General features: G+C 46.2%; 1 protein-coding gene across 3 annotated transcripts in view; it reads left to right on the top strand.

Annotated features, from left to right (window-relative positions):
* Positions 1 to 3,242: 3,242 nt before the first annotated feature.
* RARB (retinoic acid receptor beta) overlaps positions 3,243 to 11,317 on the top strand; it is a 319,793-nt gene continuing 311,718 nt past the window's right edge. For 2 of the 3 annotated variants that reach the window (XM_027451076.3, XM_027451077.3), the window contains exons 1-2: positions 3,243 to 3,393; positions 11,151 to 11,245. The gene's annotated coding sequence lies outside the window, so the exon portion shown is untranslated. The remainder of the gene's footprint in view (positions 3,394 to 11,150; positions 11,246 to 11,317) is intronic. The other variant, XM_072033461.1, reaches the window with a different exon arrangement.

Raw genomic sequence — 11,317 nt, 5'->3', positions numbered from 1 at the left:
TAAAGCTTCCTTCTGCATAGGCAATTCTGTTTCAGATAGAAACTGTTGCCTCCATATAGCTAATAAATGTTACCCAGCTTGGAATCCTCATGGAAATCAGTGTCTCTCACCTGAACTCTTAGGGCTATGGCAAATAACTTGGACCTGAAACTCATTTAGGTTTTATTCAGTTCATTAGCAGTCTCTCCAAGCGTATGTCTATATGTGAGGCTGGCAATTAACAGCTGCCACTTTTAAAAGACCCCAATTTCTGCTTTCACAATTGTAAATATATAAATAAATCCATTGTAGACTTAATCTGTCATGTTATTGACCTTCGCCAGCAGATTGCAAAATTCTCTGTATTAAATTGCTCATCAAGTGGCTTTTTCATAAAGGATTTGCTCATTGTTTGCATAGCTACCTCTTTATTGCCAGATTCATATTTGTTGCACAAGTTGTCAGAGAACGTCCTGAGCGAAAGAATAGGGAAGTTGAAGATAGCCTCCTTAATGTACACAAGAATGTGTTCAAGATTGTACTCCTTCCTATAGCAAAAGACTACGCAAATGTTTTCAAAGCTGCATCTGATCACAGGACTCAGCACAGTCCTTGCTGCTGTGTCAGAAACATTTATTTGGTCCAGATCATTTAAGTGCTTTGTTTCGACTATTTTTGTTTAGTCCCAGGTGGCTTTTCTAAATATAAATCTGACCTGTATGCTTGGAAATTGGCTAATGGTAGGAAGACTGATAAATAGGATTTGACTAGAAAATCTGCTTTTGACACTCACCTCGCCCTGTTTTCTTTCTTCTTTAGAGTCTGACTGATCTTTCACGAACTGTAGGGAAAACAGGAGAATCTTGAATGGAATTTATATGAAGTATTCAGTCCTCTCTTGTGAGGACTTAACAGGCATAGTCATTTCACTTGAAGATGGGAGGCAGGTACGAAAGGATTATCCAGAGTTCTTTCGGTGATTTACAAAAGTCTGCCCTACTTAACAGGGTAGTTAGCCTTTCTGCCATTTGAACTGGAGAACGGAGAGAAAGAAGAAAGAAAAAGTACCTGGTGAGCCTTAGGAGACCAGGAATTACGAGGAGTTCCAGTGGTGAGCTGTGAAGAAATCAATAAAATGTTCCAGAAGTTTCTCTAAGCTTTGAGGGAAACTTCTGCAAAAAAAAAAAAAAAAAAAAAAAAAGAACCAGAGAGCAAACCTCTGCCATGAGCCCGAAAGACAGCACTTACTTAGTCTCCTTTGATCTCTACACCTAACTTCTTAATGGGAGGGAGAGAGAATGGAATGGGGAAACCAAAACAAGTGTTTTACTTGGGCACGCTAAGGGAGAGAGTCAAACTCGGAGGTGCTGAGCTAGGCGTTATCGGCATATGTGCCCAACTCCAATCTACCACCACAGCTGCAACAGGTAGTATCAGTCTGTAGCCCAGGAGAGACCAAAGTGAAAGCAGCCAGGCTGTGCTGAGTGCTGCTCATGGGTGATGGCTGTCACCCCACAGCATTCCTGACACCACCTGATGGTGGGATGGTGGTTTGGGCTTCCAGCACCTCAGCCTCCCGAGCTCAGTTTCCTTCCTTAGCTCTATGTGACCATCAGGAAGGTCTTCTAGGATTCCCTAAGACTTGTGTGCAGGGTCAGCGTTGAAGTCCAAGCTGCCCTGTGATTAATGGATGAGCTGACCTCCTGACCTTCAGAAAGACATTCAGGAGAGCGTGATCCAAGGAGGAGGAGCCCATCCCAGGCAGTTTAGCTTGCCTAGCTTTGTCAAAGGCTTGGCACCCTTGCAGCAAAAAAAGAAACGTGGGAAAGATGGCTTTAGGCATTTTAAATAAGAAAAGAGAACAGTACTGGAGCTTTGAAAACTGATTAAGCAAGTAGAACACAGAGCTGAGTCACTCTGTATTTGTCTCTGCCTGTGCATATGCACATATATAGATGTATATTTTTGTGAGCATGTGCGTGTATTGAGTGAGGATATGCAAAAAAAAAAAAAAGCATACTGTTCCAAAAGCCACTGCAATAACGACTTGTGAGCTGAAGCTGTCACATCACATGAAACAGACCCAGAGAACACATGAAGACACAGTTGTAGATATTTTAAAACTTCTCTTCAGTGTTTCGCTCACATTTGGTAACATTTAAATATGGTATCCTTTATGGCTGTTTTTTTTTTTTTTTTTCTTCTAAAACCGCCATTACCCTTTTGAAGCAGTGTTTGATGAAAATGCAGAAATTCTTGGCTAGAAAAGGATTTATGTTTTTTTATCTCCCAAAGTCATATCATTCAGCTTCATGCAGTGAAAAAAAAAAAATAATGTTCTTCTGAATAAAAGAAGGATTAGAAAGATTAAAATGCACACCACTGGACATGTTGAAAAAGGCTCGATATACACTTTTGCACAGCTTTGCCTCGAGGATCACAGCTGAAACTATTCTCGTCTTTCCTTTTGGGTAGTTGGGAAGAGATGCGGGGTCCAGGTCCCCTGTACCAAGTTTTTCAAAATAGTTGCAGTAAAAAAGGACATCGCAAACGGAACGCTGCCGAGTGAATGATCAGACTCTTATTTTATTTATTTATTTATTGTTATTACAGCCAGATGTTGCCTCAGGAAGTTGAAACAAGAAGTCAGGAACTGACAGCTCAATAATTAAATCGGGAAAGTTGGCAGGCCTCCTGCTACTTCCTCCGATCGGCAGCATCGATGAGGGCAGGCGGGCAGGATCCCAGCGGCTCCCCTTCCCCTTCCGAACCGGCCCATCCATGACCGGGTAATGATTTTAATGATTTTCCACAGAGGCAACAGCGAAGCGCCAGGCCTATTACGGCAGCTACATAAAGTTAGGAAGGCATTACAAGGAAAACGTTCACTGCGGCTTTTACCAACATTTCTACACCAGACTGCCTAACGCTGACATGTGTTTATTGCGCCTAATAGTGTTTACATAACTCTTCCTCGAGCTCATTAGGGCTGCCAAAAATCTGAACACCGCTCTGCGAAGACCAGCGGGGCAGGAGGTGCCGGGCGGGCAGCAGGCAGCCAGCCCACCGCCACCCCAGCACTCCCGCAGCTCTCCTGCCGGTTTCGGGGCTTCTCCCCGAGCAGGGCAACCCTGGCCGGGCCGGGGGGTCTGCCGAGGGGAGCGCCCCGCACCTGCCCGCCTGAGGAGGGCGCAAAATGGCGGCGGGGCCCCTCAGCGCCCCTCAGCGCCCCGCTCCCGTCCCCTCGCCGAGCTCCGAGGCGGCGCCGCGGCCCCCGGCGGCCCCGCCAGGGGGCGGGCAGGGGCGGGGCGGGCCGGGGGGGGGCCGGGGCTGCCGCCGCCGCTGCTGCTGCTGCTGCTGCTGCTGCCGGCTGCACTGGCGGGGCGGCGGCAGCGGGAGCGGGCGGCCGCGGAGGTAAAGCGGGGGCGGCAGCGCTGGGCTGGGCTGGGCTGGGCTGGGCTGGGCTGGGGGGGGCGGTGGGTTGGGGGCCGCGCACGGTGCCCGCCGTGCCCCAGCACAAGTTGGCTGCGGGAGCTCCTGGGCTGCGTCCCCGAGCGCGGCGGGGCTGCTCCCCGCAGACAAAAGGGCGGCCGGGCGCCGCCACCGACCGGGACCCTGCTGCCGAGGCTGCTGCGGGCTGTCCGCGCTCCGCAGGCTCCCGGCGGAGTTGTGCTGCCCTGAGCAGCGCCGGGATCCCGGCTCGGTGCCGCTGCCCGGGGTCCGGCAGCGCCCGGGGGTGAGGCTCGGGCGGGCGGCGGCGCTGCTTTCTCTCGGCGCTCCGAGGGCACACGGGACCCCTGTGAGGGCAGGAGGGACCCCAGCAGCCATCCCAGGAGCCGTCCCCCAGCCCCGGGACTCCCAGCAGAGCCCCCAGGCTCCCCCGAGGCACTGCCCCCCAACGCCGGCGGGGGAAGTTTCTGCGTGGGCACCGCTCGCCCGAGGTTGTGGTTGGGGAAAAGTTGGAAGGGAAGGCGAGAAGTTGCTTTCCCTGGGCTTTTTATGCCGTGGCGGGGAAGCTGGTTTTGATTTAAGGCGTTATTTAAATCTTGCCTTTATGAATAAAGCCCTGGGGAAGAGCTTGGTGTGTCAGCGTCGGTCTGCATCTGGTTTAACGATCAGAGAGGGCTGATAGTCTGCTGGTTGTGTAGGTGAGCTACCGGAGAAACAGATTTTGCTAGATGAAAGCTCGCAGGGTAGGTGCGTGTATAATAGTGTTGTAATGTTAGCAAATAAGAGCAATCATCCGGTGTAGGATCTGCCTCAGCCCCGGCTGTCATTATTCAGTACCTGAGCGTGCTCGTGAAGAGCACAGAAGGCAGCTCCAAAGCAGCTGGCTGCGTTTTGGGGCACCTTGTGTCTCGTCTGATTCCTTTCTGTGCCTTCTGGCAGAGCTGAGGGGTCCTGCGCTCTGCTTTTGGGCTAATTCATCCCGCTGGCAGCACGTGAAAGCATCTCCCTCGCATCTGAGGATCCGCTTCTCTAGCGGTAGAAGGAGTGACACCGAGGGCTGCGTTACCACCATGCCTTTTCTGCTGAAGTGGCTTTGTCTGTGTCGGTACTAAAAGGGTTTTACGGCTGCAAGAACGCTAGCCTGGTTGAGAGTAATGGGTCTGTAGCGTGGCTGAGGTGTGGAGGACTCGACGTCTTCTTGCATCTCAACACTTTTGTGGAATGAAATGGAAAACTCTAGCAAGTTCCCAGGTAGGTGTGTACAGTAGGAGTTTGAGCGAGGTGTGCCTGAAGGGGATCATCCATTTTCACGCTTCAATCTATATGGATATGGTGGGAGAGTTCCCCGCTGGCTTTGATGGATTTACACGTGTAAAACCAGAGTTGCAAGTCGATTCAATCAGATTTGTGCTAAAACTTGTAGTTCTTGTGTGCAATACCAGTATTTTAGAGACAAAGAGACAATTTTCCACTACTTTGCACTCCAGGACGTGATTCCCCTAAAGCACATTACCAACAGTGTTTAAAAAGCTTCTGCTTCTCAGTGGGATGCGCTACAAAGTCAGGCCAGCGCTGGTTCACCCAACTCCTGTGAGCAGTTACAAGGTACTTTTGTCGTGGTGGAGGTTTCTTCTAATCCTCCTCAGCTCACAGTTATTTGCATGAAACGTGAGTGTGCTTGTGCCTGCTTAATAACCTGTTGATGCACTAGTATCTTTTAGTATTGAATTCTGTAAATTATCCTCATTAATTCGGTTGTCTTTCAATATCAATGGTACTCTCCTTGCTTGCATCTTAGGAGACAGTAGTTATTGAAATACCCCAATATATAGGGGTATTAATTATAATCACAGAATTTATTACAATGCACATCTCAAGTACAAACTAGTGTTGAAGCCTGGGCAAAACTTGGGGGAAAAAAAACTGTGTCAAGTTTTCTTCCTTTGTAGGTTGTGTTCTAATTAAATATTCATTACTATAGGAGCTAGTCTTGGTGTCCCAAGATACTGGTGAAATGTCAGTTAAATCACATTTCCCTCCTTCAAAGCAGTGTGCAGTATGCCATTTGCTACATTATGGGAAATCTTGAGGAGTTTAACTCGTAACTTTTTATTCTCTGTAATCTTCAGTTGCCTTCTTATTCAAGGTAGATATGTGGGAAAGGGCTGCACATGAAGGCATTACAGACATAGAAAACCAGAATGAGGCCCATGGGGGAAAAAGTGAAAGGAACATGAAACACAGGAAAGTGTAAAGAATTTGTAGAACAGACGTTCACCTATAAGGAGTAGTTTTTTGAGGAGTTGCTTTTGTAGTAAAGGCAGTGAAGGCAAAAAGAACTTCATTTTTATGAAGTATTTATTTAGTATGTTAAAGTAATACTTCAGAGAATTTGGATTTATCTTCTACACCAGCCTAAATTTTCTCTAATGTTCACATCTTTCTTGTATCCTGAAATAGTGGGCTCTCTGTTGTCACCGTTGATTAGCTGTACAGATTTTTGTAGAGTTTCATAGCAAATGCATAGGGCACTAGGTCCTACCGTATCACATCTCTAATTTATGACTTTATTTTTTAGCTGTTATGGCAAGTCTACTGACCTTCTCAGATCAGAATTAAAATAAATCAGATACAATTAAAAATATGCCAGTATTAATGAAGTTACTGATGAAATGCATGCGAGCATATGAGCTCGCTTGGTTTCCCTTTTCACTTTTTGTTTTTAATATAGAGTGCAAGCTGTTGCTAATTAGCATGGCACTCTGAAGGTGGTCTCTGTAAGCTGAATGGAGAGGGTAGGATGGAAGGGGAGGGGGAGAAAAAAAAAGAACCCAGAGAAGTAAAAGTGCCAGTCCTGGAGGTGTTCAAAAGCTTTGCACACAGAGTGGGTTTTGTCCTTCTCACTGCACAAGTGATGACAACACCTTCCCAGGTGGCATGTGAAATGTTTGCCGAAGTGCACTTCGGGGCAGGGCTTCTGGTGCCCCTCTCGCCGAAGGCTCTGGCTTCTCTCTGGCTTCCAGCGCAGAGCTGCAACTTGTCTCTGGGTTAGGAGCCTGGCGTGGTGAGCTGATAAGCTGCAGCACGGGGCTGGGAGCACGTGCGCTTCCAGCAGGCTGGTAGGAGAGGTGCCATGCTACCGCCGTCTGCCAGCTCCGGTGGGTTTGCCGTGGCCCTTTGGGATGCCAAACATTACAGGTACCGATGCCTGTTACTGTTTTAAGTTGCTGAAATCTTATATTTACTTTGGCTGTGCCTGCAGCGTGTAGAATTCCTGTGCAATATACACAAGTGAATATAGGTGCTTATGTGTGTGTGTATAAATATTTTCGTATGTATATTTTGCTGTGTTAAAATATTTTTCGTGCTATTGGATGGAACTTGTGCAGCTGCTGAGGAGGCAGGTTTTGAACTTGCACAATGTAATCTGGAGGTCTGGGGCTTGAATGCTTGGCGGTCATGATTCTGGAGGTTTTAGCTCTTATCTGGGTAGATATGAAAAAGCTGCTCCCTGCGGCAGCAATATGTACCAAAGTAATAGAAGACAAGCTTTAAATAAATGATAAATTGAATCTTTATTAAACCCATTCTTGCATATGGGGAGCATCCTCTGGAGCTGTACAGAAAGCTGCCTTCCTTGGGTCTCTGAATGAAACCTGATTCACCCCCTGTGAGGGCGTGCTTTGCGATGCCAGGCATGAAAAATAGCTCTCGGTAGCCCAGGACAGGTAACATCATCTTCCTTTTCTCACATCTCCTCGCTCTTGAATCTGCTTTGACCTATGTCTAGCCTCTCTGCACGTGCTTAGGAATCACTGCTGTTGAGTAGGTGGTGTGCACTGCTCGTTTCATCAAAGTAATCCAGTACATCCCACCTCACCGCAATGATTAAAAAAATTCTTTGTGTTGGGGGGGGGTGGCTTAGCCCACGGTTTTGGTACACATAAGTATTTTAGCATTACATACTATCGAGAAATTTAATTTAATGAAAATCTTGGAAGTAACTAATAGGAAAATGCTGCTTTTTAAAGCTTTCCATCTAGAGTTCAAAGAAAAGTCAAAGGAAGTTACAGATCATATGTCTTTTATTTTTTCTGGGGTCAACTGCAGGAAGTTGTATACATTCTAAACCACATTCAATTTTCTTTAAGTGCAGATATTTCTTTGTTCGGTCGCTGTTTAAAAAAAAAAAAGCTATTCCAGAGCGATTTGTGCTTAGGTGATCTGCAATGCCGCTCCTGAAGCGGTTCTTGCTCATGTTGAATGCCTTGTGTGGCTCCTCAGAGGTGGATCTCAGAGGAAGGTGCTTTGAGATGAGGCAGTAAGGTAGCTGGTGCTGCTCTCTGTGACCTGTAGAGCAATGCTGCCTGATCAAGGTGAAGAATGCAAAAAAAAATTTGTTGCATTTTCATAAATAAAGAGTCTTGGAGCAGCCGCTGTCAGTGATGTTAATATTTTAGCTAGAATATTTCCCTTTTAAAAACTTGTTGGAGAAAGAAATGGATTACTTTTCGTGTTTACTGTAATAATTTGCAGGTTTATTACCTCTTAACATGGGGTCTTGCCATTCTTTCTCGTGCAAAGTCTTGGTTGACGTCAGTGGCTATAAGATCATGCCCCACTTGTTTTCTTTGTAATTTTTCACAAAGAATATCAGCTACAACATTAGCTTCTTGTTTATGTTTTTATGTTACAGTGGTGCCTGAGGGCTGTTTGGTGTTTTCCACATCACTTCTTTATTTTGCAACCCCTTATTTTAGGGGAAAGGAAGCACAGGAATAAGAGTATTGCAATAAAACGTGGTGTTGAACGGGAGTCATCAGTGTGCTCTTGCGACAGAGCCCAGTGGCGTGGTGAGCTACACCAGCAGGAGTGTGATCACTGAGCTGAAGGGAGCGACTATTCCTTGTGGCTTTTCCTGGAATATTGCTGCATGAGCAAGTATGAGAGAGGTGGGGACAAACTGGGGAGATCCCAGAGGGCTGCCCAGGTGGTTGGGGCAGGAGCAAGTGGCACACGAGAAGCTAAGGACCCAGGTCATGCAGCCTGGGGAACAGAAGGGGAAGGCGGATCGCAGCCTTCCATGTCCTAATGGCTATTATGGGGAAGAGAGAGAAGCCTTTCTCTGAGGTGTGCAGAGATGCAGCCAGCCAGATTGAAAGGGCAGAAGCTCTGTCTGGGCACAAGGGGAAAAATAACAATGGGAACGGTTAAGCTCTGGACAAGGGCTGTGGAGAAGCTGCAGGATCTCCTTGGAGATACAAGAACTTGGCTAGACAAGGCTGTGAACAACAGTTTTGTGAAGACCATGTGCAGAGGGAACAGGTTCAGCTGTGTTCCTGAGGGGCAGGTGAGCGCCTCTGCACGGCGAGTAGTCGCAGCCGTGCTGCCATCAGGGTGGCTCGGGGCAAATAAATGTAAAGTGCTTTGGGCACCGGTCTCTGCTGGCCTTGGCTGTGGCTTGTCTAGGTGAGCTCTTCCCAAGTCCAGGGAGGTGTGAAACACACGTGCTAAATTTGGAGTGTTGTGGTCTGGCGTAATAAGGAAGCACTTTTTTGAGCGACTGATGAAGATCTGATTGAGGCCTGATGTGACGGGAGTACTCTCACTCTTCTGGCGGAGTGGCTCACCCGTGTTAATTGTGGCATTGCAATTGACCGCTTGTATTAGGTAATATCTCTGCTCGAATGTAAGATTCGCTGTTTTCCTGGAAGTGTCGTTTCCCCAGAGGTCACACTGACCTCACTGGAAATGCACAAAGGTTTGGCTTTAAGACTGCCTTCTTCCCTTGAATTACTGATGACCAAATAATCTATATTAGTTTTTCAAGCAGTATCTCAGTCAACTGATGTAAAATAACATGAACTGTGTATATTGGTACTTATGTGTTCAAAAGAATAATTTCATGAGTGGAGAGCAAGTTAATTTGTTACCCTGAGAACCTGCGCAGACATGCTTACAGGTGGCAGGGGGAAGAAGGAGCAGGTCCAGTCCAAAACAACTACAGTCTTCCCAAACCATCTTCTTTTGTTTGTTTGTTTGTTTTCCATTAAAGACATTAAATGCTTTTTTTGGTATCTGAGTCACAGCTAGCATATTTAACTCAGGCTTGCTTAGAAATTAAGGCTCTGGTTTGGCTTTTCAGAAAGGCTGCTGGAGACGGAGTGAGTAATCTGCAGCAGCATAAGTAGATGCCATCCGTCTGGCTGCTGGGGGCCAGATTGAGTGTGGCCTTTCTGCAGAGGTACGGGGGGCTTGTGTAAGAGCTGTCATATCACCATCAGCACTCTGCAGGGCACACAGGCTTCAGAAGCTTCTCCCTCCATGGGCTTGCCTACCTGTGGGTGGGAATGGCACAGAGAGGAGGGCAGGCTCTTGCTCAGGAGGCCAGAGTGTGGAATTTGGGGAGGAGAAATGCAATCTTGTACTCCCAAGAAGGAAGGGAGCAGCAGCTTTCTGTTCTGGCCATTATCTAGAGACCTGCTTTTCTATTCAAAATCCTTAACGATACATACTTTCTAGCATCGAAGTTCAAGCTTTTCAGCTGCAAGAGAGTGACTTAATAATTGGGAAATAATAAGCAGTTTTAATTCCCCTTTAGTTGCTCTGTGTATTTGGATTGTACTCGGGATGTGTTTTCCAGCATTGTACATGTTTAAAAGGGAAAAGCATTTTCCTCTCTTTTTTAAATAAAGGCTAAAATACAAGAGTTGTGGATGGAAGCCTAAGAAAAAGGCTGAAAATCACAGAACCTAGATTAGAAATATGGGAGCATCACTGTTGTTTCTAATAAGGTTGTGGTATGGAAATTGCCTTGCTGATAGAGCTGTTATTTTTAGTAAAAAATTGGTCTGTTCTTTAGGTTTGGATTTTATGAGCCAGGTAACTGGTCAATATTGTAGAATATATACCTTTGATTTAGAGTATTTCCTGATTGAGGAAGCCAGGAGAGAAGTATTTTCAAAGTAATGTTATGAGACTTAGGGGCTAGACAGGGAGAGCACTTTGTTAGTTCAACCCTCATTGTTTTTGCAGTGCTGCTGCTGTGTAAGAGAAGTATTGAATTGTCTTTTGTGGCTATACTTTTTGCATTTTTGCCTAGGCTTTACCATTCTTTGCTGAAGATTTTTTTTTCTTTCCCCCTCTTGACTTTCTCTTGTCCTGCTTTTCTGGTTGGGCAGGAGCAGGTCAACAGGAGTGGTGCCTTCCTGGATCTGAAGTATGGGTAGAGGCCACATTATTGAAATTACATTTCCATTGTTAAAAAAGGGAAAGGGTTTTGTTGTGCTGATGGTTCAGCTGCAAGCTATTTCAGCTATTTTTTTCGTTATTTCTCTGAAGTTTAGTTGAGTATACTGGGGGGAAGTTAATTGCGTATTGTATGTGCTCAGTGTTAGTGTGCTTTTGAAGTTCCCTTGGAGGCTTACAGGGAATTTTGTCATGAATGCCGCCTTCTTCCTTGAGTGGGAATTGAGGACAAGGTCTGTGTTGGAACTGGTAGGGGTATTCATCAGGAAGAGTAACCTGGGTTTTGTTTCCAAAGACTTCAATGAAGCAACATTGGTTTTTGATTTCTGTTTTGTCCACGTTGGCGATAGCATTAGATCTTCCTTAATTTTGCCTTGAGTATCAGTCATTGTTACTGATGAGCGTGTCTGCCTTTTTTTTTCTTTTTTTTTCAAAACTATACTTTTTGATTGCTCTTTCCCATTTTCTTTCAGGATGTCAAGCTGGCTTAGGTCCTTGAAAACTACCCTGGTGTCAAGCTCTCTCTGACTTGCTTCCAGTCCTGAGGAGCAAAGGTAGAGTTAAGCGGGTAAGTTAAAAATCCATGCACTGAAAGAAATGAAGATTTTAGTTAGTTCCCTTTCCTTTGCGTGGCACTCGC

Source organism: Anas platyrhynchos, chromosome 2 (assembly GCF_047663525.1).
Source record: "Anas platyrhynchos isolate ZD024472 breed Pekin duck chromosome 2, IASCAAS_PekinDuck_T2T, whole genome shotgun sequence".
NCBI classification, from domain to species: domain Eukaryota; kingdom Metazoa; phylum Chordata; class Aves; order Anseriformes; family Anatidae; genus Anas; species Anas platyrhynchos.
The sequence above is the reverse complement of the archived record's forward strand: the minus strand, read 5'-3'. Positions and strand labels throughout refer to the sequence as shown.